The 24,808-nt window shown below is 43.3% G+C and overlaps 1 protein-coding gene across 1 annotated transcript in view; it reads right to left on the reverse strand.

Moving 5' to 3' along the window:
* Positions 1–1,946: 1,946 nt before the first annotated feature.
* The window catches only part of SORL1 (sortilin related receptor 1), a 138,258-nt gene continuing 115,396 nt past the window's right edge, over positions 1,947–24,808 (reverse strand). Inside the window, exon 50 of the transcript XR_008310998.1 lies at positions 1,947–6,458. The gene's annotated coding sequence lies outside the window, so the exon portion shown is untranslated. The remainder of the gene's footprint in view (positions 6,459–24,808) is intronic.

Raw genomic sequence — 24,808 nt, forward strand, 5'->3', positions numbered from 1 at the left:
ATTGCCAATGCTCTAATCCCTGCTCAAGAGACTTCCCCCCTCCCATCTCCTTGTTCAAGCCAGGAGAGGATGAGGTGAGCGCCATTTATTAGCTTGCTGGAGCATGTGCTGAGTATCAAGCCTTTTTTCAAAAAGGGTCCCCCCCCCCTCTGCGTCAAGTCTGCAAGAAGAAAAGAGAGAGAGGGAGGGAGAGACTGACTCCAACTGTGTGCTTTGCCAAAAGAAGACACAAATCTTAGTGGTGGTGAGATCCAAGAGCAACCTGTCGCTCAGTGGAAGAGCACCTGCTTTGCATGCAGAAAGCCCCAGTTTCAATCCCTGGGCACCTCCGGTTAAAATTGTATCAGGTAGCAGGGCTGGGAAAGGAAAGATCTTTGCTTGAGACCCCAGGGAACAACTGCCCTTTCCCATAGACCGTGATGGATTAGATGGACCAATAGGATGGCTCAGTTGATGTCCATAAACTTTTAGGGATGAGCCATAGCACATGCTTTTCTTCTAGAAGGGCCCAGATTCGATCCTTGGCACCTCCGATTATAAGGCTATCAGGTGACATGGCTGGCAAAGACCTCTGCTTGAGACCCTGGAGAGACTCTGCCGATCGGCTTGGCATGGACTGCTGGACTAGTTGGACCAGGGGTTTGATGCAGTATAGGGAAGTTTCATATATTCATGTCCCCAGGGGACAGGAGGGAGGACATGGCACTCTCTGTTAGGGATATGTCTGCATCAAAGCCTCTCCTGTGCTATTCATTACGTTTTGGCTTAATTTTACTTTCCGGTGCTGCTCTTCACAGGCTTTGGTTGTGTATAGATGTAGATAATTTGAGTGGTGAGACCATTCCAGAAGCACACCTGCTGCTGCATTTTGTTCAGATGTATGTTCTCTTCAGCCCTGAGCTCAAGGGAAACAGCTCCTGCCAGTTTGCAGCCCAAACTAGATGTACATAGCACTGATTGGCTTGGACCTATGATGTTACAAAACCATCTCTCTCACACACACACACACGCACACTCTCACACACACTCAAACTGCACCTGTTTTTCAGCTTTACAAATCTGACTGGGAAGAATTTTGGAGGAGGAGGAGGAGGCGGCACTGAATGGACTTTAAAATGCAAAAACATATAAGCAGCACTTTAAACAATAAAGAAATTCAGAGAGCCCCACCTAAAAAAAGAGGCAATCAAAGCTGAATACTAAGTCATCTTTGATTTGGAGGCAAGTGTTTCTGGGGTTTTTTTGCAGTGCAAAAGTACATGATTTCAGGAGGGGAAGCCAAGTTTACCAAGCAGTAAGGAAAAACTGCAGCAATTTTTAGATAAATCTATACTTACCCTTGCAGTATATATAGACCATTGTGGACACTTTTTCTTCTTCTTCTTTAAAAACAATGCTAATATGTGCATAGACAGTGTGTATACCAAGGGTAGGCAGAAGGTGGATTGGGACCTATTGGTCAATCACTGGATGATTTACAGAAGATCAACAAGGGGTCCTCACTCCAAATAGTTTAACAAAAAAACACAGGCTCACAACCCACCCACCCCCATTAGAAATCCTGATCTATAGTAACTCGGGCAGAACATGTGCATGTGCATATGTACAAATCTGCACATGTACATGAGTACTAGTATTTGAGATATGATTCATATAGTATACGAATACTAGTATATGACTCACGGGGTGAAGAAGGGAATGTTGTGCTTAACCTCCTAAGCCCGCATTCTGCTTGTAGCTGTACCTTCCTCCTAGCCACTATTTTGCCCTGATTCTACTTGGTGGACCTCAGAGTTCTGGTTAAAAGCAAAGCAGATCCTGCAATCCAGAACACTTAATGTACCAATTATCTTGCTGTGATGAGCAAAAGAAAGAGCAAATGTGGGAAGAGGGAAATGATACAGTTGCATGGGATTGTGAAATAAACATTGCTTTTGGCTTTGAACAACCATTAGTGAGATATTTATTGGTGAGTACAGTAGGTGAATATATGATAGATCAGATTAAAACCGGGATGGGGAGCATTAAAAGCAAAAGGGCTCAGATAATAAAGGCAGCTGGGTGGGAATAAAAAACTTATTTAATTTATTCATGGAATTGATGTTGCTTCTTTATTTTAAAGAAACACCCCAAATGAGGCACAAATAAAACAGCTATGCAATTAGAAGTAAACACTAGAAACATCAGAAGTTGTTACCCACGCCTTAGTCACATCACGGCTGGATTACTGTAATGTGCTCTATGTGGGGCTGCCCTTGAAGAATATTTGGAGACTGCAGCTATTGCAAAATGTGGCAGCTAGGATGTTATCCAGAGCTGCCCACTGGGACCATATTACTCCCTTTTGGAAGAGCTACATTGGCTGCCAATCTGTTTCCGGGTCCAATTCAAGGTGCTGATTTTGATCTTTGAAGCCCTAAACGGTTTGGGCCCTGGATACTTGAGGGTCCACCTGCTCCTAAGGGTTTCTGCCTGTTTGATGAGATCCCAAGGGTTTCTGCCTGTGTGCCAACCATGAGGGAGGCTCGCCTGTCATGTATGCAGGGCAGGGCCTTCTCAGTAATTGCCCCCAGACTTTGGAATGCTCTCCCCATGAACCTCCGCTCTCCAGTCTCCATCACAGTTTTTAGAATGCAAGTAAAATCTTTGCTTTTTACCCAGGCTTTTAAATGAGTGTTTTGTTTGCTGCTGCTTTGTATCTTATGGTTATATTGTACATGTGTTTTTTTTTTAACTTTTAATTAGATTTGTGTTTTTATATTTCATTTTAATTCTTATTGTGCAGTTTTTATGGTTTTATATTGTTGAATGTTTTGTAAACCGCCTTGAGATTCTTTTAATGAAAGGCGGTATAGAAATAAATAAAATAAAATAAAATAAAATAAAACTGCAGCCACACAAACTGCTTGTCCAAACAGAAGAAAAGGACATCACAGGTAGGTTAGCACCTGTTTTAATGAGGCACTAACTTTTGCCCAAAGAAGCTCACATCAGGGCATGCTGCGCAATGAGTTATGGACCACATAAACTACTGTACATTATTTCCAGATCCAAATCACCACACAATACAATTGGGCTGGTCTAGACATAGCCTGTATGCATGTCCTTGGTTTTGGAGAAAGAGTTGCTTTTAAGGTCTTGATAGAGGGTTTTTAAAATAAATAGTTGGTACATAGGAAACCCTTGAGCAACGATACATTTGTCTTTGGAAGAAGGATCATTTATCTCCATGCCAGCTGTTTAGCCTGGTTTCCCATGCTTGAAAATTTAGATTTATTAGATGCCACAAATAGAAATGGACGCCATTTAATCGGCTCATGTTCCATGAAGGGGAGACGATGGATAAGCAGAGAAGAAGTCAGGACAGGGCGGAAGCAAGGCGACTGGGAATTGTGAGAAGAGGCCTTTGTTTATCGTTGCCAAATTCAGTGTGGGACAGGACTGTTGATATCAGGTTATCACTGCCCTTTGCTCAACCACCTTCTGGAGCCCAGATCTCATCATTAAAGCACATTGGACCTCCTATTGCTTCCCATTCATAATTTCTGCGGATTGCTCCTATTTTAGGAGCTCTGTTCATCATACCCAGAAAATGCTTTAAAAAAAAAAAAAAACAATTCGATTTTAATGCATTTTTGTTTGTTTGAAATATTTATAGCCCACCCTGAAACTGCAAGAATTCACAAGGTAGCTGATAAATATAAAGTCACAATAAAGTAGCAGCAGAGAAAACAATCAGCAGAACAATTCAGAAGTTGCAGAAGCATCAGAACAATGAAAAGCAGAAGAGAAGTGGCTGTAGCTCCTTTGATAAGGGCTGAAGCTCAGGGGGAAAGCACATGATGATGATGATGATGATGATGATGATTGATGGAGGACTCAGCGGATCATGGGGCCTGAAGCTTTGGGGAAGGGGCTCTCAATAGTAGAGCATCTGCTTTGCATGCAAAAGGTCCCAGGTTCAATTCCTGGCAGCATCTCCAGGTAGGGCTGGGACAAACCCCTGCCTGCCTATAACTCTGGAGAGCTGCTGCCAGTCAGTGTAGACAATACTGAGTTAGATGGACCAATGGTCTGACTCAGTTGAGGACAGATTCCTATGTTTCTGAGGATGGGACCATAGCTCAGTGGAAGAGCATCTGCAGGAGGTCCCAGGTTCAGTCCATGGCAGCATCTCCAGGTAGGGCTGGGAAAGACTCCTGCCTCAAACCTTGGAAGGCTGCTGCCAGTCAGAGTAGATAATATTGAGTTAGACGGACTGATGGCCCAACTCATTATAAGGTAGCTTCCTATGTTTCTTCTTCTTCTTCCAAGGTGTATATATGAGGATGCATATAATGTTTCAGCTTCCATTGGGGGGGAAATGGAATCCTCTGCTAGAGAAGGACCCCTGAAGAACCCCTATTGTACACAGATTTTGCATATACACACCTATTGGGGTTCATGGCAAGCTGGAAGGTGAAGGGCAGATAATTATCTGGCTGCCTTCCAACAGTTCTGATAAGAAAGTTTGGAAAGCAATGCCTGCAATAAGATCTTTTGAAATATAAAAACATTGTGCCAGAAACGGGTGGGCAAGAATGATTGTAGTAGCGCTCCTCCGGTTTGCGATAGAAGGTATAAAATAAACAATCTGACAGAGCTTTGAGGTTTTGCGCCTAGATCATGTGAGGGCTTTCAGCTGCAAGAAATAATAAACAGCCTATCTCAAATGAAAAGAATAGGCGAGGGTGGGTTTTTAAAAAAAGGTTTTGTTTTAAGCTCCATTCACTCTTGTATTTGTTTTAACAACACTCCAGTCCAGGTTGATAATCTTGCTTTGTGTTTTTTTAATTGATGGGAGCAGGGCCTCAGGAGGCATTTTATTTGAAGGTGGACAAGTTACTATACAGCTAAAAGAAGAGGAGCAGGTTGCTACCCTGTGCTCTTAAGACCCGCCTGACATGCAGAAATTAAGCAGGTGAAATATCCCGCCCCCCTCATGTTATTTCCCTGCCCTGAAAAGCTTCACCTGCTAGATTTCAACATGAACTTTGGGACCACCACTGAAAAATCCCTGTCCCATCCATGTCGGTCTCGCATGCTTATGGGCAATGCTCTAATTATGGGCAGAAAGGTAGGAGGCCCTTAATGAAATCCACAAGTTCCATCTCCTGACCTCCCTCACTTTTAGCTAAATCATACTACTACTGCTGCTGCTACTACTATTTATATACCACTTGAGCTTCCAAAGCAGATTACATAGAAAAATAAATAAATAATAAATAGGATGGTTCCATGTCGCCAAAGGCTCACAATCTAAAAAGAAACATAAGGTAGACACCAACAACCACCTCTGGAGGGGTGCTGTGCTGAAGCTGGATAGGGCAGTTGCTCTCCCCGTTAGATATAATGAATTGCCATTTTAAAATGCGCCTCTCTGCTAAATTAGCAGAGGTTGCTAAATACACCCTGTTAGCCTTCTAAAAACAGGAAGGCTGTCACAAAAATAAGGGAGCTTCCCCTCATTGATTGATTGATTGATTGATTAAATGCTGTCAAGTCAGTGTTGACTCTTAGCGACCACATGGATAGTTTCTCTCCAGGATGATCTGTCTTCAACTTGGCCTTTAAGGTCTCTCAGTGGTACATTCATTGCTATCATAATTAAGTCCATCCACCTTGCTGCTGGTCATCCTCTTCTTCTCTTTCTTTCAACTTTTCCCAGAATCATGGACTTCTCAAGGGAGCTGGGTCTTTGCATAATGTGCCCAAAGTACAATAGTTTGAGTCTGGTCATTTGTGCCTCGAGTTAAAATTCTGGATTGATTTGTTCTATGATCCATTTCATTTGTTTGTTTTCCTGGCTGTCCATGGTATCCTCAAAAGTGTTCTCCAGCACCAAAGTTCAAAAGTGTCAATGCTTTTTCTATCTTGCTTCTTCAAAGTGCAGCTTTCACATCCATAGAGTGTCATGGGGAAAACCACTGTCCAAATGATTCCAATCTTTCTAGGTATAGACACATCACATCATCTAAATATCCTTTCCAAGGTCTTCATTGCAACCCTACCAAGTGCTAGTCTGCAGCATATTTCTTGACTGCTGGATCCTTCGATGGTTGATCCTAAATGGCAGAAACTATCCACCACGTCAATGTCTTCATTATCAATTCTGAGGCTGGATGCTGTATATGTTGTCATTAGTTTAGTCTTCTTTTACATTTAGACGTAGTCCCATTTTTTCACTGTGCTCCTTGACTTTGACTTTCATTAATAGAGCTCGCAGATCATCCACATTCTCAGCTATCAGAGTGGTGTCATCGGCGTAGCGCAGGTTATTGACGTTTCTTCCTCCAGCTTTAAAACCACGCTCATCTTCTTCCAGTCCAGCTGGGGTCACTTTCATTTAGCTGGATATTTTGTTTTATGAGGTTTATGTAATCATGCTTTTTCGTTGCCCGCTTCTTGAGTAGGATGTGCTGGAGGAACGGTAAAGGAATAAAGTCAGGTTCAAAATGGGGGAGAGAGGGAAAATAAACATTTACTATCTTGTTTGTAATGCTTGCCATTGCTTAAACTTGTATAGGAAAAAAATGTATTGGTCAAAATACTCGGCTAACTATTTGCAATGTGGGAAGCTTGTCAGCTGGAATTTGTGTAAGCTTTTTTCTTTGCATTTTAGCAGTATTTATAGTTTGTCAAGAGCTGGTGTCACTGTCAGCATAGTGCTTAGGAGTGTGAGCCATCGGTTTCAAAGTTCATTGTAAGCCCAACAAGTGGTCTTATCTTATCAAAGGATAACTCAAAGTGGCTAACAAAGAACATGAACAGGACAAGCCTGTTGGTGGCGACTCAGAAATATGTCCTGTTGAGTTCAGTGGGGCTTACTCCCAGGTAAGTCTGTACAGAATTTGAGCTTAAAATGTGCATAGAAAATAACGCTCAATGAATACAAAGTCAGTATGGCAGCTGGACAACAAAAATCCCTTGCCAACAGAAGTCAAGCAACAATAATTGGCCAATCTGGCAATACCAACAACCTGTACAAAAGAGGCTGACCTATTAAATGCAGAATCGGTATAAACCAAAGGCTTTCTGGAAGACTCAAGTGTGCAGAGCCGGGAACTTTTGGAAGACATCTATGGGAAGGGCATTCCACAAGGTCAGCACCATCACTGAAAAGGCCTTGCTGTGTAGTGGAATATACCTAATTTCATCTGCAACATGGGGGTATTAGGAGTGGCCTACTTTACAGGGTTGCTGTAGGGCTTACTGAGATATCATCCTTAAAATAAAGGCTTTGATTCAGAAATGCCCTTTCAAGACCCCTGTGCTCCTGAGGCAGAATGTCAAACGCTGGCTCCTGCGACTGTGTCTCCTTGCTTCATATAAGAGCCACCCCCTGCTTTTATAAAATAGCAAAGATTGTTATTTGTTTCCTTCAACAAAATCTCTACAGCTTCTGTAATATTGATCTCTATTTTCTTTCTTTAAAAACAAAACAAAACTGTTTTTTTAAAATAGGTTGAAAAATCCTGTTCTAGAATAAAAGGAAGGTGAAATGGCTTGATGCAGTCCTTGTGGTCACCATCCCATAATAAGCCCCAGACTGTGGGTAAGCCACATTCCTTACTGGCTGAACCTTTTCCACCCGTCTTCTGTTATCTCTAGCACCATTGTTTTCATTCCTGGGATTTTGTCAATCAGCACTTTCTCTTCTTCCTACAGGCATTCTTTTATCAGGCTATTTGCAAATAAATTTGTCACACTCCATCCCTTTGCTCCGGACAATCATTTTTCTGATGGAGTGAGAGAGACTGCTTAGATTAGCTCCCCTCTGCATGGAGAATCTTTTCAGTTATTCCCTGACAGTTTTATCTGTTCTCTCTTATATATTCAGGAGGCATTGGAGAGTGGGGTGTACATAGGAAAGCCATCTCAAAAATTCTCGTGGCTGGGATAAATTCTTCTAATGCTGCTGTTTCATGATCTTAATTGTTTGTTTGTTATTTTCTTATGTCTCAGTTGGTTTATGGATTGTAAATTTTATGCTTTCAGGCTGCTTTGGATGTAAATTGTAACAGATAAGTGGGTTATTAATCATAATAATTAACTGAACAAATACATTGTTAAATTTTGGTATACTGTGTTTTAAAAAAGAGACTTGCCCAAAAGGAGAATAATGCTACTACCACTACCTCCACTATTATTCTTATTTGTTATGAGGCACTATCCATAAGTTGTTTTATTTATTTATTTATCAATCCTATTTCTATACTGCCTGATATGTACATCTCTAGATGGTGTACAACATTTAAAATATTTAAAAGTCACAGATTAAAATACATGACATTAAAACAATAGAATAAAATAGTTATCAAAACAAGTTTTTAAAATTATTAAAAATTATTTTAAAAAATAAATTCTCATTAAAAGCCTGTGAAAGCAGGAGATTCTTGAGGTTCTTCCTGAAAACAAACAGAGATGGAGATGCTCTTATTTCAGCAGGGAGTATATTCGAAAGCCCTGGGGCAGCCACAGAGAAAACTCGGTCATGGGTTGCCACCAAATGAGCCAGTGGCATCCGTAAACAGACCTCTCCAGAAGATCGTAACAGGTGGCAGGGTTCATGACAAAAGAGACACTCTCTTACATAGCCTGGACCTAAGCCGTTAAGGGCTTTACAGTTAAGAACCAGCACTTTGTATTTCACCCGGAAACATATCGGCAGCCAGTACAGTTCTTTCAAAACCGGTGTTATGGGTTTTTTTTAATGACTTATGTATCTGCACTTAAAGGTAGGTGGCGGCGGCAATGACAACGACAATGATGATGGTTATTTCTAATATTTTAAGGCTGTGCCAAAATGCACCCGCCCATTTTCTTACCATATTGGCAAGCAGCAGCATTTAGGGTGGTCATTTTAGGGATGGCCAGGAGCAGCTCATTGTAAGGAGCTGGGAGGTGCCAAAGGAGGCACAGCTCTGTTTGCTCCTCTCCCCTCTGCCCCTTAATGATTGGCTGCCTGCAGGCTGGCTATTCATTAAGTGGAGCTGCATTGTTAACCAGCCTGCAGGCAGCATTCAGGGCAGGAGAGAGAGGAGCAAATAGAGCAGAAGAAAGCAGGGGCAGCTGTGCCTCCTTTGCCACCCACTAACCACCTGGCTCATTACGGCAAGCAAACAGACAGTGCTGGTGCTCCACAAAAAGCACGTGGTGCTGGTGTTTCAGCAACTTTCAGCAACTGCTGAAAACCACATTCCCCTGCCCTCCCCCAGGAGCTTTGTCACTGCAACACAACATCAACATGTAGCATCATAGTGAGCAGACTTGGGAGTAAAAATGATGTCAGCTTCTAAGAGGAGCACCTCTCTGCCACTGCAAGAATTTCTGCCACCAAAGAGGTGGCAGCGGCAAAATAAGGTGAATTCTGGATGTAGTACACCGCTCCGGGCTCCTTTTAGGAAGAGCGGGATATAAATGTAATAATAATACAGGGAACCAGCTCTACCTAAATCTAATCTAATTTATTTTATATTTAATTTATTTAAAATATTTATACCCCACCACCCCTCCAGTACACTACTGCTTGGGACACCTTAATCTAATCTAAGTATAGACGGACAGACAGACAGGCAGAGACAGTTTTGTTGAAAAGTGATATATAAATTTTCATAGTAATCATAGTCCGTCTTCAAGTGGTACCATTTACCACAGAAGAAAGTTCTCATTAATGGCAAATGAAAATTTATTTATTTATTTATTAGAAACATTTAATATATCGTCCACTCCGAAGACTCTGGGCGGTATACAAAAACATACAGAGCAAGACAGAATTAAGATTACATTATAAATTAAAAACTAAAGTAACTAACAAAAATCAAAAATCAAATAGGTAAACTACAGGGTAAAAGCCTGGCGAAAAAGAAAAGTCATCAATAGAGATTTAAAAATCAATAAGGAAGTAGCTAAACAAATCTGAAGGGGAAGGGAGTTCCAGAGAACTGGGGCAGCAACCGAAAAGGCCCTTTCACGGGTCCTAGCACCCCGAACCTCTCGGAAATTAGGGACTGACAAAAGGGCCATTTGAGAAGATCTGATCGGATGGGATGTAACTGGATAGGAGAGGCGGGTCTGTAGATAGACAGGTACCAAACTCCGCAAGGCTTTGAAGGTCAAAACCAGGACCTTAAATTGAACTTGGTAGCGAATAGGCAACCAGTGCAATGACTGCAGGAAAGGTGTTACCCTGTCATATTTTCTGGCAAAATGATGGAGAAGATCCTTCAGCAAGGTTTGATGATGGTGGAGAGAGACGTTGGGCAATTAAACTTGATATGGAAATAGGGATATTGCATGCCCACCAATATTTTTACCTGTGGAAAGCTGTCATAGATTCAAAAGTAAGAGGAGAGATGCACCTCAAGAAGGTGTCCACGGAGAAGATAGTTCCTGGCTACTTGATCTGGCAAACCAAGTCAAAAGCTTCCAACCAAATGCACCATTGTGCCTCTCACACTAGCCTCTGGTCCTTTGGATTCCTTCCCAATTAGCAAAGTGGTGTAAACTTTACACCATGCCCACCTTCCTAATATTGCCTCTTCCTTCTCTAATGAGCAGTGGAGACAGCTAATCTTGGCGCAATTACTGCCCAGCTCTGTTTTGAGGTGATAATCCCCTGGCCTTCTCTGCACAGCATCCTGGGGGGCCATGAGCTCCTTGCATTGATCTCCAATCTGACAAGTGACAGCAGCTGCAGATAATATCTGCTTCCTACTTGTGCTGTTGCGAGGGGCAACTGTCTTTAAGTCCTCTATTCTCATACTCTTGGGGATGGGGAATATAAAACCTCTACCAGGCCTTTGCAGTCTTTCTGTTCTATCTTTATCCCCCGCCCCCCATGGTTTCAGTCCATAATCTGAAAAAGGAGACTTTCATGGTCTGTCCAGCCTAGGCTGCTTGCCGGGTTTCAACTTCAGAATGGCAAAATTGTACTGGACTTCTCATAGGCCCTCTTCCATTTCTATGATTGCTGGAATGTGGTAAGCTTTTCTTTGGGGAGTTTTCATAAAAAGTTTTTGATAATCAGCAGGGTTCCTAAGAGGTTGAAGAGGATGCTTCCAAAGAGCCAAGCCCTGCTGGTGAAGAATGTTCACCTCATTAAAATATTAGTCCCTATTATGTTTGTCCAGAAAAGTTATGAGTTCTCCTTCCTTTGAGACATCTGATGGTTGGTTCACAGCAGCTGTACCCAGTTTCAACATTCCATGGCCTTCCTCTTCAGCTCTTGGAATGTCTGTGAACATTCTAAAGCTACAAGAGTTTCCTACAAGCCCTTGCTGGATCAGACCAAGGGCCCATCTAGCCCAACGTCCTGCTTTCCACAGTGACCAGACAAGTGCTTTCAGGAAGCCCAGTATCAAGGACTGAAGGCAACAGCCATCCCCCAAAGTGGCTCCCCCCTGACCTTGAAAAATAGAGGCTGTCTTAGCCCCACACAGCTAATGGCTGCTGAAAGGACTATTCTGCAAGCATTTGTCTAATCCTCATTAAAGGCATCTAAACCAGTATCTCTCACACAGTATCTTGTGGCTGGACACTCCATTCCTGATTCTGTGAAGAAGCCCTTGCTTTTGTCTGCCCTGGAATCTATTGCCAATCAATCCCATTGGATGTCACTAAGTTGGGTCTCGGGGAGATCTCAAGCAGCATATTACTGGGGTGCCAGTAGGGTGGCCAGATGCCCAACTGGTACCTACTGGCACTGGAGCAGCTCTTTGGGCCCAATCTGACCCAGGGGGGGCAAGAAGGGTAATTGCCCTGAACCCCACACAAAGGGGGTCCACATTCAGTATTTGAAATGGTCAGATTGATCATTTTCATCCAAGGCAGTAAAACGGATCAATTAAAATATAATGCCAGAAATCAAGAGTTATTTCAGTATTGGGAATTATTACGCAGACCCAGGATGCAGTGGCTGACCCACTGAGCAACATTACACATGCACTGAAATGTAATATTTGAGCTGTTGCACGAGCGCACTGTTGCGCAAGGGCAAAAATGGCACAAATTTAACTGCATGACAGTGCAGCTATTATAATGACTGCACAACTCCATTTATACCATTTTTGCACTGTCCAACAGTGCTCTTGCACAACGACACAAATGTTACCTACCACTGCATGTATAATTTTGTGCAATATGTCAACCAGAGAGAAGAAAGCGGTGGTCGTGGGGCATGCTCAAATGAAAATTCTGTCCCCACGTCTCTCAGAACTGGAAAAAGGCCCTGATCTGACCCTTGCAAGTTTTGCAAGGAGCATGAGGAGATAGATGCTCTCCACACCTCACACTTCTTGCAAAGCTTTCAAGAAGCATATGGAGATGAGAGGAGGTTGTTGGCAACCTCTCCTCCTCCCCACACCATCTCCAAAGCTTGCATGGGTCCATTCTGATGGGGGTTGACCCCGGCATTTGGTGCTTCATCGCAGGAACCAAAGTCTCTTGTGTTGTCTCTATCTAGTCTTAGAAGCTTTTAACTTGCCTGTATCTACTTTCTCCACACTATGCATAATTTTATAAATTTCAGTCATATCCCCCTCTTAGTCATCTTTCTTTTCCTGTGGCACCACAACAGAAAAGGTATGGCTGGAAAGAAACCAGGGACCCCTCTTGTTTTCAGCAAGGGGTGAAGTTCACTGTAAGATTTGTTTTCTTCTGATTATAGACACACACACTCACACACACTCAGAAGTTTCTCTGATAAAATCCCACTCTGATCCATATGACCAAGAACATATGTGGAGCTTGGGTTGTGAATGAAATCACTTTCTGCTTGAAGAAAGGGAAGCTGTTTTTAATAGGACTTATTCTTCAAATTCCTATAGGGGGAGGAGACATCCAATCCCCCCACCCCCAAGCTATATCACAAGGTCAGTCACTCCTGGCTATAGATTTTGAGCATGATAAATTAAAGACTGTGCAAGAATATGTGCAGAATAGAACAAGACCTGCTTAGCTTCAGCAAGGCTATTGTATTGTGTGCCTTTAGAACGTGCTCTGAGTCCCAGACCCAGTGGGAGCAGCTTTATTGCATTTAGTATTTACTGTGTTAAAGAGAGGTGAGCTGGTCTGGTGGTCGCAAGCATGACTTGTCCCCTTAGCTAAGCAGGGTCTGCCCTGGTTGCATATGAAAGGGAGACTTGATGTGTGAGCACTGCAAGATATTCCCCTTAGGGGATGGAGCCGCTCTGGTACCAAGTTCCCTCCCTGGCCACATCTCCAAGATAGGGCTGAGAGAGATTCCTGCTTGCGACCAAAGAGAAGCCGCTGCCAGACTGTGAAGACAATACTGAGCTAGATGGACCAATGGTCTGACTCAGTATATGGCAGCTTCCTATGTTCCTATCCCCATTGTAGCAAATTAATTTTTAACTAATGGAGCATTCTGGCTCTGTTAGGCTTTGCATCACACCAGCGATTAATTAATTATGATTATTTTATTACAGACTTAATATCTTGGGGAAAGGTGGAAACGGATAGCAGGGAGAAGTATGGAAGGGTTGCTTGATGGGGTTAACTAGGAAAGGTCTGGTGAATCAATTCTTTCTACACCATCAGGTTTGGGAAAGACCACAGTCAATGCAAATAAAACCAAGCCAGTAACCCAATATGTATGGCAAAAGAATACAAGGATCCAAGATGTTACATAAAAGGTGGATATTTACTGCAAAGGTTGTACAGATATACAAAACTATCCTGGATTAATTTAAATAGTCTAACTGACACATTTTTGGGGCTTCTCTCAACATTCTTCAGACGTCTCACCTGAGAAGGGTCTCCAAATTTTTTCCTTTGAATTTTCCCCTGAACTCTACAGGTCCTCTGCCCTGCCCCACCCTTGTGAAATATTGCCAGTCATATTGAAACTGCTGGGCTTCTCTTGAAATATCTCACACTTATTGTCTGTGGAAAAACTCCCAAGTTTTGTTTGCATTTTGCTGTAAGCAAAATGTCAGCCGTGAACTATAGAAATCTGGAATATATTCAGTGATCATAATGTCATCATTTAGGCATACGTTTTGGAGGAGAGTTCAATAGAACTGCTTAAGTCCATTTGGGACGGCATACTGACAATGCAGGGCCTGTTATACATGCTCAGGACTGAATCAAGGGAGTTGGTTGTGTTGGGTTTTTCTTTGTTTCTTCCTAAATATGCTCTACAAAGAGTAGCTTCCTTCAAAAACTGGCAGAACTGACCTAGTAATTGCCTTGACTTGTCATATTTGGTCTCATCCATCACACACTGCAACATGACATATCAGCCAGGGAAATTCAAAAAGAAGCAGTTTTCTGTCTGCTCTGATTTGCCAATAGGAGGAAAGTCGTGCTTTCAAAAAGAAAACCCTCATAGCTTTAAGTCTTTGGATTGCACGGTGCCAACGTCTTCTCACTCTCGAGGGAAACATTAGGATAGATAGAAATGCACACAATTTAGGATGAAATTTAGGATCCTGCTCATGCAGATAATAAGGCAGTTCACATGACCATGAACTGGGTAGAACAAGTGTCGTGTGAGCTACAACCTAGGGAGGAGGAGGAGGAGGAGGAGAAGTGATCACGTGGGAGGTGGGTGCAGGCTCTGATGGCATTTCCTCCATTCTCAGTAATTTGCTGGATAAACGTGCTGGGTAGGATGGTGCCATTGGCCTCCTACACGATCTCTTCCCCCTCGCTCCTACTAGAGAGGTGCAAAATGATTCAAGCTCAGAATAGCTGTTTTGAGCGTTTCGGTTTTGGAATGAAACATGCTTAAACATGTTTTTAACTAGTAGTTTTATGTTATGGTTAACTGCCCAGAGATGAAAGTTTGGGCCAGTGTACAAATTTGACAAATAAATAAATACAACAAAAGGCCTGTTTTGCTCTTGAAACAAAACTATGCCGTTTCAAAACAAAACTACAAAACAAAACAAAACTCGAAACAAAACTACACCATTTACCCCTGCTAACTGGGCAAAGAGGCACCTTTTTAACATGGTGAATTCTCTTTATTTAGCAGGGGGAGAGTAACTGGCCCTATTCACCACCAGCACAGTACCTCCAGTGACTGTTGCTGGTGTCTATCTTAAATTTATTTTAGATTGTGAGCCCTTTGAGGACAGGGATCCATCTTTTCTTTTTTAGTTATTGTTTCTCTATGTAAACTGCTTTGGAAACTTTTATTGAAAAATGATATATAAATGTTGTTTCGAGCTTGAATAATTTCAAGTGCTTTGAGTGCCATTTTGGAGGGCTGTTTTTCTGGGGAGAGCTGGTCTACCAATTGGGGTCAGTGGGGTAGACCAGTCCTCCGAGGTGGGCTGATGCACTGTCTACAGCAGAGGCCTTGTCTACCCACCTGACACAGTGGGTAGACCAGGCCTCCGCTCTGGACAGTGTGTTGGTACTCCTCGGAGGACTGATCTACCCACCGACCCCAACTGGTAGACCAGCTCTCCCTGGAAAAACAGCCCTCCAATTTTTCTGGGGAGAGCTGGTGTGTGCACACACTTCCCAAAACAAATGCTTGTAGTTGACTCGTATCACAGGAGAGGAAGAAATGACGACAAGAGAGGAAGAAATTACCACTAGATGCAACAGCATTTCCATGACCCAGCAGTTCTCAGTCTTGGAAAATGCCATCTCAGTGTACTAGGGACTGTGCCAAAGAGTGGTGCTATCTTTCATTTCTTAACTGCAGTATGCCACTACCATCATGCTTTTAATGTGCATCCCAAGTGACGCAATCTCTGAACTTGGCTTGCAATGCTGTCCGCAGATACTGCTTATTCTACCTTCCCTGGATTAAGGAAATCCAGAGGCTAAAACACATGACCAGATTCTGGGATTTGTTTTAATTGTGTGTTCATTTGCTTCAAGCTTTCCTCAACAGCCCAGAAAATGCTCCCCTCCTCCACTTCCCAAACCAGACCAAGTGCTCTGAATTTTTATTGGGCGAGTATAAAAGGGCTCTGCATTCTTACCTTTATTCCGAGACCTCCTACGTGAAACAGGGCAAACATAAAAGCTTTGCTTCTTTTAAATTAGTTGGAGGGGGGGCTATTCTTCTCCCCCCTCCCACCCTTTACTGTAGTGAAAAAGCTATTTTTGAACAGCCACAAAAACTTTTGAATTTCAATACACTGGAATCACAGACACATGGTTTTAACTTACAGTTGTGGGTCTCCTCCTCCTCCTCCTCCATCGCCACCACCAGCAGCCCACCCCTCTCCCCTTCCTCTGCATATGAATCCTATAAGCAAGGCGTGTTGCTACAACGAATCCCACCGGGAAAGTCTGGACCAAAGTCAAGGAACAGCTGGGGAGCTGCAGTCCACGAAAATCTGCTCCTGACACTGATATGAAATATTGGTTTAGTCAAAGAAATGCCTCTCACCCCCACCCCACCCCAGGCAATTACATACAGCACTTGGAAAGAATTAAAAGCCCTCACTTCATCCCTGGGCAGGGGTGATGAGGTGAAGGCTTTTACATGTTTCACTCTACCTGCTCTAACCTTCCACTTTTCTCATTCCCTCCTCCCATGCAGCATCACTTAAATTACAGTTTATATACCGCTCCTCCACTTAGTGCTCAAAGTAGTGTACAACAGAAGACTCAAACCATCATTTTAAAATGCAAACAGAACTATCTAAAATGCGGCAGACAACAGTTCACAAAAAATATAACAGCAGTGGTCCACAGTAAAGTCATAACAGTAGGCTCTGTCTGAAAAGGAATGCTTTAGCCAGATGGTTAAAAAAAAAAAAAGCTGGTGAAGGGGCCTGCCAAGCCTCCAAGGGGAATGTATTCCATAGTTTAGGTGCCACCTCTGAAAAGGCCGTGCCTCAGGTCACCGCTGTGCACTGTGAAAGTTCCTGCTGCCCGGCCACTCTTCTCCCCCAGCTCTATGGCAAAGATGGCTGTCGGCCACCCAAGCATCTACATGACCCTGGGAGTGAGTCCAACCTAATTTTTAGTTTGGGTAAAAAAGCAAGGCTACCCGGGGGAGGAACGGGGAGATCGGGAGTGATCTTGGCCCTACCCAAGTAGGGCTGTCATGAGAACAAGCTCAAGGAGTTGCAAGTATTATATCCGAAGAATCCCATGACATGTTGGTGGGTGGTGAGAGGTTTCTTCCCTGCTCTGAAAATAGCAAACTTGGTTTAAAATCCAAGCTCTTCTTGAGGTGCCTTTCGTCCTCACATTTCCAAGGGCTTCAAGCATTTCAAAATCTGGGATCTGCAACTTGCAGCTTTATCTCATTATCTCCTGTTTTGCATCTTAATGTGCCTTGCTCTAAAAGAACTCATTGGCATTCTGCAGCAATCTGTGTTTGTTTGTATCTCTTGGGGAAATTTGCTACAGTTATTACAGAGTCAAAAGCGTACACAGCTTCCTAGCTTCTTTATAATCTCACTCCCTTCTGGAAAACAATCCAATATTTCACACTTGGTGTATGTGTGTGTTGCGTGTGTGATGGGGAGGAAAGTCCTCAGGGCCCAGAACTGCCTCAAGATATGTTCATCTCTTGATCTTCCGCGGACAGCAGATTCCATCACATGAGAACCCACAAGTTGAAGTGGGTGAAAAATGGGTGGCTTGGGCAGAAATAGGGCAATGTGGAACATAGGAAGCTGCCATATACTGCGTCAGACCATCGGTCCATCTAGCTCAGTATTGTCTTCACAGACTGGCAGCAGCTTCTCCAAGGTTGCAGGAGTCTCTCTCAACCCTATCTTGGAGATGCTGCCAGGGAGGGAGCTTGGAACCTAGATGCTCTTCTCAGAGCAGCTCCATCCCTTGAGGGGAATATCTTACAGTGCTCACACATCAAATCTCCCATCCATATGCAACCAGGGCAAACCCTGCTTAGCTAAGGGGACAAGTCATGCTTGCTACCACCAGACCAGCTGGTAGCCTTCAGGACTTGGGATTACCTTGGAGGAGATTTTTAAAATAGTGCTGCAAACTTTAATTGGTCACAGAATACATTAAAGTGGGTTGTTAGTCATGCAGTACTGTGGGAGTGTTATCTGCCTCTCACCAGCACTGGATAACCTACTGGGAATCGGGAAATAATGGAGCTACAGTGGGCGAAGTTGATAAGATCTGAGACTAGCACGGCCACCAAATTCCAATGAAAGCAACATTTTGAGGTGAGCATGGACATTCCTACACCAGACAAACATCTGAGGAATTTCTGGGGCAGCAATATATATATATATATATATATATATATATATATATATATATATATATATATATATATATATACACACACAAGAACTTTAACAAACAGAACTCTCCACCCCCTCCTATTTTCTCCATTATCTCCCTCACTCACAGGTGCTGCTAGAGAGAGGGGTGAACACAGCCCTCTCTCCCTTAGCTACACCCCTGACAGAAACACACAAATAATGACTGTATAATAATATAGAGCGATTTTCACATTAAAATGTTATCAAACGAAGGAAGACTTCAGGCTTGGGGAACAGTGAAAAATGTAGGAGAATTGCATCAACTATAGCAAACTAGAAATACGCACACTTGTATTTAGGAGGTACATGCTCATTAGGGCAAATAACATCAATATATCATATAAAAGGAAATCAAATTCCCATTGCATTCATATTTCATAGGTGGATGTTCAGCTTGTGGAGTTTGGTGGTTCATAATCACAAATTCCCAAATATGGTCCATCCATTGATTTTTGGTGGGGGCATTGAGATTTTGCAATACCAGTCTTGGCAGCTGAACACAGATGCTGAAGCAGCGGTGATCTATTAGTCTAGGGACATTTCATGGAAGGATTCCTTCCCATAATAATTTACTTACGTTGAGATGTATATCCTGCCCTTTAGAAAGTGAGCCCTTTTGGGACAGGGAATTATCTTATTTCTTTTTCTGTGCAAACCACTTTGAGAACTTTTGTTGAAAAGTGGTATCATCATCATCATCCCTCAGGAAATGCAACAGGATGGTTTTTATTTTATTTTTTTATTTTCAAGTGTTTGGATCCTGCCCTTCAAAAGAAGCTTTTTCCAATGCAATGTTAAAACTCTCATCACTCAAATACATTAATGGAACCAATTAAAAGTGAAACAAAAGCCCAGCAAACATAAGCAGCCATAACAGAATTTAGCAGGAGCAACATTAGAGTTAAAAGACCTGGGGAAATTGATAACATTTCTACCCAGCATCAACAAATATTTATATACCACTTTTCAACAAAAGTCCCCAAAGCGATTTATCATGTGATCTTCAGAACCTTCTCATGGAGTTGGCCATCTGAACTGAAGAAGGCATCACTTTCTATCATTCTCTATTCCTATACAGCAGGGTTTCTTAACCTTAGGTCCCCAGATGTTGGAGCCATGGCTGGAGATGATGGGAGTTATAGTCCAACAACATCTGTGGACCCAAGGTTAAGAAACCCTGCTATATAGGAATGTCATCCAGATGTGTGTCTTTCTCTCCATTTTAGACCAATACTCCAACTACCCGGGTAAGTGTCCCCTTCAAGTGTCCTTCTTGTCCCTTATCCTTCTATCAAAGACTATCTTAATGGGGAGGGACCATTAGAGCAAGCGGTGGAGTACCTGCTTCTACAATCCCAAATGGAATCCCCAGCTTCTCCATTTAAAAGAATCAGGTAGAAGAAGTTAAGAAAGACGTTGAGTTCTTGGCAAGCTGCTACCAGTCAGTAGAAAGCACATGATGAGATGGATCAATGGTCTTACTCAGCAAAAGGGCAGCTTCAGATGTTCATATCTTCTCATAATTTCTCCTGTGACTTTGCCAGTCTCTTAAAAAGAGGTGTGTTATATTTCTGTCCAAAAATGGATTTTTTTAACCCTTTGTAAACTAACTAACTAACTTACTTTATTTATTTATTTGAAGGCCAAGTGGAAGACAGATCACCCTGGAGAGAATCTATCTATGTGGTCGCTAAGAGTCGACACTGACTTGATGGCACCACCTAATCAATCAAACAAACAAACTTTATTATTCCCATCGAGTTATTTTGTTTTGCTTTGTTTTTTGGCCTTGGAAGGTAAAGAGTTCGGGGGAATTGGAAACTTAAGAGGAAAGCTTTTTGTCTGAATGCTTTTTGTTGTTGATTACCTTGATTGTCTAAAGCAAACTTCAAATCCCTTTGATTACCTGGCTTAAGATAAATGTAAACATATGCCATGCATGTTTAGACCTTAAATGAGAAGCACATTGAAGTTGTGGGTTTTCTTGTTGGTTAGCTCTGGATATTCGCTCATATCCAGAATGCCATTTGCCATTCAAAGCTCACACAAAGTTCTTGCATGCAGCTGCATTTCTTTGTGCCAGATGAAGACCTTTCAGATGCACCCAAGACAACATGCTAGAGCAGAGCAATGTTTTAAGAAGCACTCTTATCCGGGGTGGGGGTGGGGGTGGGGATGTTTAAACATGGCATTTTTATGAGAAGTGAGCGGGTCTTGTGGTAGCAAGCATGACTTGTCCCCTTAGTTAAGCAGGCTCTGCCCTGGCTGCATATGAAAGGGAGACTAGAAGTGTGAGCAGCACTGTAAGACATTCCCCTTAAGGGATGGAGCCGCTCTGGGAAGAACAGAAGGTTTCAAGTTCCCTCCCTGGCAACTGCAAGATAGGGCTGAGAGAGATTCCTGCTTGCAACATTGGAGAAGCTGCTGCCAATCTGTGTAGGCAATACTGAGCTAGATAGATGAAAGGTCTGACTCAGTACATGGCAGCTTCCTATATCCCTATGTATAGACACTTCCTTTGACAAGTTAGAGTGCTGTTTGCTTTTAGAGTGCACTGAGAAACATGATTTGCAATGCTAAAGTATCTACCGATTTCCTTGCTTTATAGGAGTGTCATCAGGGGGTGTCCCCCATGCTCAGGGCCCCACATCTCATCAGCTGCCCGCCTCCCTCCACCCTGACCTCTGCCAGAAAGGAGGTGCAACAGTGGAGGCACCTGCACAGAGCATGGGGTAGAACTCCTGGCCTCACCTGGCTCTCTACTGCGTCCACCTTCATAGGTGCTGTATGATAATATTAGAGACTTTAAAAAACACATTCAATTATTCTTGGGGTGGGGTGGGGGTATGATTGAGTTTAATAATCAAAAAGGGAACTGTGGGCCCGGCTCTTTTAAGTCCTCAGCAACGCTCCTGCTTGGATGGTTGGTGAACAGTGGAGCGAAGGGGTGGAGCCTTCAAAGCCAGTGGGAGGAGCTTAAGGGCTCCCTCTTCTGGATTTTGCCAAGCCTTTCGATACTTGATTTAGAGTCAGGTCAGCCAAGTTCTGCAAGGGAGAAACATACCCCTATTCACTCTGTCGCGCCGCAAAAACGCTGGCCAGCCTGTTACCCGCCACAACTGTCTTCCTCTTGAGTGACTTTAGAAAGGAGGGAGGTGAAGGAACCCTCCTTTCTTCCTTCCTTTCTTCTCTCTCTCTCTTTTAAAGAACATATCCTGTGGTGCCAAAGTAAAATTGCAGCCAGAATCTATTTTCAGAGGCCTTGGTGAGGGAATGTGGGTTTTTTTTCCCTTCCCTGCAGATACAATGACTGTCGCCCTGTAGCCTCCAGTTCCCATGCTGGTGCTGCCAGGATCTTATGAATGCGTGCTTTATGAGTTGGTCTTGCAGGTGTCTGCAGAAGGGGGTGGTGTGTGGTGTGTGTGCGTGTGTGTGCGCGCGCATGTAATCACTAATGAATAGTTGAGAGAGATAGAAACTCTAGGCAGGCTCTGGCACACAGAGCTAGGCCAAGCTTTTATCCGTCTGTGAGAAAGGCTGGGCTCCTTTCCTCTTCCTTTCTCTGAATACGTTTCTCCCCAGAGCAAGCCCAGGCTGTCTTGTGCTGGTTAGGTTACCAGCTTTGCTTGTGTGGTGAGCTCCAAGAGAAAAAGTTGCTGTTCAGCTGGACGTCTTTCTTACAGGCTCTGTTCGGAGGCAAGTGCTTGTTTTGTTTTTTAGCCCGAGAACTTAACGTGGTGTCGAGAAGTGATGTTGAAACCAAGGACTATAGTGTTGGGCTTCATCTCCCATAATCCACAATGGCCAAAGACCATTCAAATGATGATCAAAATTTGAGAGTAGATACAGATGGATGGGAGTGATCCTTTAAGGTATCCTGGTCTCAGATCATATGGAGTTTTAAAGGTAACACTTTGCATTGGAATGGCATTTACAGTCTTGGGATGGCATTTGCAATCATGGGAGTTAACATTCAACAACGGAACCCTTGGCTTAAGGGGTCCTGATGGATCAGACCAAAGAGGACTCTTAAGAGATTTGCTAGATCAGATCTAAGGACCATCTAGTTTAGAATCCAGTTTCCTGCAGTTTCCAGGAAGTTGACAATAGCTCCATTCTGCTGCTTCCTACCAGCAAATGGTATCCAATGGTATCCGTTTGAAACTTCCATAATAGTTATTGTGACCAACAGCCATCAATAGGATTCCTCCTCCATAAAATCTCCTTTTCAAGGCATCTAAGCCAATGACTGTCACCAAAACACATCTAGATATCTGTGTTGTGATGCACACTCATCTCTCATGGAACAGTTCTGCAGGGGCTTTTTGTGTGTAAGAAGCTGTAAAATCTTTGACCAGGCACCAAAGAAGAGAGTGTACAGCATACGTTATGGGGCATGGCAGCTCCCGACACCTTTAACTTTCTTAAACATTTTGTCTGCTTCCAATCAATGCTACAATATCCCAAAGTCAGAACAGACAGGCCCTCCACTCTTGCCAAAATGAATAGGATCCTGTCTAGTTTCCCCTGTCCACTTTGCACCATTTACCAAAATTAGAGTGGCAGAGAGGACCCTCTCTGTGTCAGGAGGGCACAGCATATAGAGAGGCATTACTTTAAGTCAAGTTGTACATGTAGGGTATGGAGACACTTTGAGGCCAAAAGGAGGAGGGGCCCAAATATCCTCTTTAGTACTTGAGGCAACTGGGATGGTCAATGCCAGATGGGGGGGCAGATTCTCATTGTAAATTTTGACAAGGTCTGCACCCTAGAGTTGCAAAAGAAGTGAGAGCATTGCGATACTTTCAGCTATCAGTGCGTTGTCCTGTTTTTATGGTCCTTACCATCAGAACGGGAGCGACCAGATGTGCAATGGAAATATAGGACCGACAAGAGTAAATACTTTTCACACAGTGCATAATTAATCTATGGAATTCCTTGCCATGAGATGTGGTGATGGCCACCAGCTTGGATGGCTTTAAAAGGGGCTTAGACAGATTCATGGAGGATGGGTCTATCAATGACTACTTGTCTGGTGGCTGTGGGCTACCTCCAGCCTCAGAGGCACGATGCCTCTCAATAGCAGTTGCAGGGGAGCAACAGCAGGAGAGAGGGCATGCCCTCACCTCTTGCCAGTGGGCTCTCCGGAGGCATCTGGTAGGCCACTGTGGGAAACAGGATGTTGTACTAGATTGGCCTTGGGCCTGATCCAGCAGGGCTGTTCTTATGTTATGTAAAAGCTTTTAAAAGTCTCAAGAACACAAAACTATGAAATATCATCACTGTTGTCAGAGGAATGAAAATTGGCAGGAATGTCCTCCAAAGATTACCCCACGGAGAGAGGACAGCAAAGGGTTCATTGTTACCGTATGCGCAAAAATGATTGCAACTATACGCTAATCATTAGGGATAAAGAAGGGATGATGACACACAGAAAAGTATAAGTGCAACAATGCTGTCACCTATCTCCATATTTAGTAGTTAGACATTGCCAAAAATCATGGTGAGCATTCATCCCAAGCTGGTAGTGATGGCCAAGATTTGTAGGCCTGGCTGATGGTCTACTTGTGCTATGGTGGCCAAACTGTGAGCCTGTATAGTCAGCACATCCTTGGGGAATACAAATGCTAGGTATTTCAAACCAGGTAATTTCAAACTTTGACATCTCCCTGTGCAAGGTTGTAACCAATGCTGATGTACAATCCAGAACACACGCACAGTTGCATGCAGTCTCTTTGCCAGTGACTCTCCGACACCCCTCTTAGATGACATAGTGCTCCACTGGTGCCCCCCAAAAGCAGTGCCCCCCCCCAACAGATGGTTGGGTATTTAAGCAGGCCTGGGCCTAGAGTATAGGCAATAATTTCCTGTTTGCAATCTATTTGGCCATCTCTCCTTTTTTTCCAATGTCACTCTTCTGTCAAACAAATAAACGGAGCATCACATCCTTTTATTTAATAAAGAACTTTATTGAAGCCAGATGGTAGGAGGACAACCATCTCGGTATATTACTGGATACTCTTTCACAGAATTGGTCTGTGTTAATGTAACTTCCCTGGCCTCTGGATCCAAAGATCTGCTCTCCTGCTCATCTTCCTTCCCCGCAGCATTCTGGCCCTTTCTGTAGTGACTCTCCCTTCAGAGAGCACAACCCTAGTATTTCAAATCACAAGGTGGCATGTATGTTTAGTCTGTTATCAGGGCAAAAGGTGCAGCCTTAATCATGTCTGGGTAAAGTAAAGTTGTGCCCTTGACTCAGTGTCGGGTTTACCACTGCCTCCTCCCGCACAGTGTGAGATGATGCCTTTCAGCATCAAAGATTTTCAGCAGGCAACAAATGGGTTTGAGAAATCCATATTTGTAAGCACAAAAGGCAGTATTCCCTAAAATGTGCCATTTCGGAAGTGTCTGTTTCCACATCCACCTGTCTAGGCACTGAGGTCTTCATTGGAGGCCCTTCTCCAGGTGCCGCCAGCCATCTGAAGTGAGGCAGGTGATGACTTTGTCAGTGATACTGCACTGGTTCT

The sequence above is a fragment of the Hemicordylus capensis genome, chromosome 8 (assembly GCF_027244095.1).
Source record: "Hemicordylus capensis ecotype Gifberg chromosome 8, rHemCap1.1.pri, whole genome shotgun sequence".
Taxonomy (NCBI): domain Eukaryota; kingdom Metazoa; phylum Chordata; class Lepidosauria; order Squamata; family Cordylidae; genus Hemicordylus; species Hemicordylus capensis.